The 3,791-nt window shown below is 40.0% G+C and overlaps 1 pseudogene; it reads right to left on the bottom strand.

Moving 5' to 3' along the window:
* Positions 1–330: 330 nt before the first annotated feature.
* LOC127077218 (uncharacterized) lies at positions 331–430 on the bottom strand (annotated as a pseudogene).
* Positions 431–3,791: the final 3,361 nt, after the last annotated feature.

The raw sequence follows: 3,791 nt of genomic DNA, 5'->3' as shown, positions 1-3,791 counted from the left end.
CGCATTCAAGTATTGCTCCGCCCGCAATCGAAGCAAACAACTTTGAACTTAAACCTTCGTTGTTGCAGGCTGTGCAACAGAACCAATTCTCTGGAAATCTTACCGAAGATCCAAACCTTCATTTATCCGTATTTGTCCAATACGCTGATACTGTTAAAGCTAATGGTGTCACTTCAGAGGCAATTCGACTTCGTCTTTTTCCTTTCTCATTAAGAGATAGCGCTAGAAGATGGCTTCAATCTCTTCCTTCCAACTCAGTCACCACATGGAACGAGTTGAAGAAAGTTTTTCTTGCCCGATATTTTCCGCCAAGCAAAACAGTTATGTTAAGAGCCCAGATAAACGGATTTAAACAGAAAGACAACGAGTCTCTTTTCGAAGCATGGGAAAGATACAAAGACATGATGAGACTTTGCCCACACCATGGTTTGGAAGACTGGTTAGTAATTCACACATTTTATAATGGTCTCTTATACAACACAAGGTTAACAATAGACGCCGCTGCAGGTGGTGCACTAATGAACAAACCTTATGCTGATGCTTACCAGCTTATCGAGAGCATGGCCCAAAACCACTATCAGTGGGGAACCGAACGAACGAATGTGGAAAAACCTCAACCGAAAACTGGCATGTACGAGATAAGTAACCTTGATCACGTCAATGCAAAAGTGGATGCTTTGGTCCAGAAAATTGAAAGTTTAAACGTATCACCTCCAGCAGCCGTGGTTGCTATAACTCAGAATTGCGAGGTCTGTGGAATCCAAGGCCACACTCCTGCGGAATGTCAACTCTTGACTGGAATCCAAACAGAGCAAGTAAACTATGCTCAAGGAAGCCCCTATTCGAATACCTATAACCCAAATTGGAAGAACCATCCAAACTTCTCATATAAGAGTAATAATGCTTTATACGCACCTGGACAGTCTCCAAGTCAAGCCCCATCTATACCTCCGGGATATCAGAAACCGAATCCTAACAATAATACCCCTAGAAAATCCAACTTGGAAATCATGATGGAAAACTTTATAGCTTCCCAACAACAAACCAATAAAGATTTCTTAAACCAGAACATACACACTGGCGAACAACTTAAACAACTAGCAAGCAAAGTAGATGCCTTGGCTACCCATAACAAAATGCTGGAAACGCAAATATCTCAAGTAGCTCAACAACAAGCACCTACTGCTGCACCAACTGGTACATTCCCTGGACAGCCCCAACCCAATCCGAGAAGCCAAGCTCATGCAATTATATTAAGAAGTGGAACGGAAGTGGAAGGACCGTCTGACCCAAGGATAGAAAACCAAAACCCTAAGAAATCTACTGAGGAAAGTGAACCTAAGGAAAAGGAAGAGAGTAATAAGGAAACCCTAGAAAAGAAGGAACCTTATGTACCTCCACCACCTTACAAACCACCTATACCTTACCCTCAAAGGCTTGTTAAAACCAAAGATGTAGGCCAATTTAGAAAATTTGTTGATCTCCTTAAACAATTAAACGTTACAATTCAGTTTACCGAAGCTATTACGCAGATGCCCTCATATGCTAAATTCTTAAAAGAAATTCTTTCTAATAAGAGGAAACTTGAGGATAGCGAAACCGTTACACTCCCTGCCGAATGTAGCGCTATAATCCAAAACATGCCCCCTAAACTCAAGGATCCGGGTAGTTTCTCTATACCCTGTCACATAGGAAAATTTGTCATCGACAAAGCCTTATGCGATTTAGGAGCCGGAATTAGCGTTATGCCTTTATCCATATGTAAGAAACTGGAAATGGGAGAATTAAGACCGACCAAAATGTCTGTGCAATTAGCAGATCGTTCCATCAAATATCCTGTAGGAATCCTTGAAAACGTTCCCGTACGCTTAGGTCAGTTTTACATTCCCACTGACTTCACAATTATGGACATTAGAGAAGATGATACGACACCTATTATACTAGGAAGACCATTCTTAGCAACTGCCGGTGCAATCATAGACGTAAAACGAGGACGACTCACCTTCGAAGTAGGTGAAGAGAAAATTGAATTCATTCTTTCCCAATTCTTGAAAGCACCTGCAATAGGAGATACATGTTATTTCATGGATATCATCGATGAATGCATAAAAGAAGCAGAGTCAGGAGAATACAAATCATCAGACTATCTTTTAGAGGACAAATCTAAACAATGCCTAGCAATAACACCGGATCCTACGCAGTGTCTTAACAAACCAACCCCTGATTTGAAAACACTTCCCAAAAAATCTGAGATATGAATTCCTAGACTTAGAACTTGAACGACCTGTGATAGTTAATGCAGATCTAGGAAGACTCGAAACAGAAAAACTCCTACATATCTTAAGAAAATATCCAACCGCACTAGGATACCACATCACCGATCTCAAAGGAATAAGCCCTTCTATTTGTATGCACCGCATCATGTTAGAAGAAGACTGTAAAACCTCTAGGGAACACCAGAGAAGACTAAATCCGATCCTAAGTGAGGTAGTAAAGAAAGAAATAACCAAGTTATTAGAAGCAGGTATTATATATCCTATATCTGATAGCAAATGGGTTAGTCCTGTACACGTTGTACCAAAGAAAGGAGGCATAACCGTTATTGAAAACGAAAAAGGAGAAACTATAACTAAACGAATCGAATCGGGATGGAGAATGTGCATTGATTATAGGAAACTAAACAAAGCAACCCGAAAAGATCATTTCCCTTTACCATTCATTGACCAAATGTTAGAACGATTAGCTAAACATTCACACTTCTGTTATTTAGACGGTTATTCAGGCTTCTTTCAAATACCAATTCACCCTGATGACCAAGAAAAGACGACATTCACATGCCCTTTTGGTACCTTCGCTTATAGACGAATGCCGTTTGGTCTGTGTAATGCCCCTGCAACTTTTCAAAGATGCATGATGGCGATTTTCGCCGACTTTCTCGAAAACATCATGGAAGTATTTATGGATGACTTTTCTGTATACGGACAAAGTTTCGAAGAATGCCTTGAAAACCTAGAAAGAGTTCTTGAGCGATGTGTAAAAGTAAACTTAGTACTTAATTGGGAAAAGTGCCACTTTATGGTACAAGAAGGAATTGTTTTAGGACACATCATCTCGAACAGAGGAATTGAAGTAGACAAAGCCAAAATAGAGGTAATCGAAAATCTTCAACCCCCAAGAACTGTGAGAGAAGTACGAAGCTTTTTAGGACACGCCGGTTTTTACCGACGATTCATCAAAGACTTCTCTAAGATAACTAAACCCTTAACTGGACTGTTGATGAAAGATGCTGAATTCATATTCGACGATAACTGTTTAAAAGCATTTCAAACTCTTAAACAAGCATTGATCTCCGCACCCATTATGCAGACACCAGACTGGAATGAACCATTCGAAATAATGTGCGATGCCAGTGATTATGCTGTAGGTGCTGTTTTAGGACAAAGAAAGGATAAAAAGCTTCACGTTATATATTACGCTAGCAGAACCCTGGATGAAGCACAGATGAATTATGCCACAACCGAGAAAGAACTCCTAGCAGTGGTATTTGCGCTAGATAAATTTCGTTCTTACCTGGTAGGAGCCAAAATAATAGTTTACACTGATCACGCTGCTATCAGGTACCTTTTAACAAAAAAGGATGCTAAACCTAGACTCCTAAGATGGATCTTGTTACTACAAGAATTCGACTTAGAAATCAAGGACAAGAAAGGAACTGAAAACGTAGTAGCAGACCATCTCTCTAGACTTGAGAACCTTGAACCGGAAAGAACATCCATTAATGATGATTTCTC

The sequence above is a fragment of the Lathyrus oleraceus genome, chromosome 4 (assembly GCF_024323335.1).
Source record: "Lathyrus oleraceus cultivar Zhongwan6 chromosome 4, CAAS_Psat_ZW6_1.0, whole genome shotgun sequence".
Lineage (NCBI taxonomy): Eukaryota > Viridiplantae > Streptophyta > Magnoliopsida > Fabales > Fabaceae > Lathyrus > Lathyrus oleraceus.
Note: the sequence above shows the minus strand (reverse complement) of the source record. Positions and strands in the feature narration are given on the sequence as shown.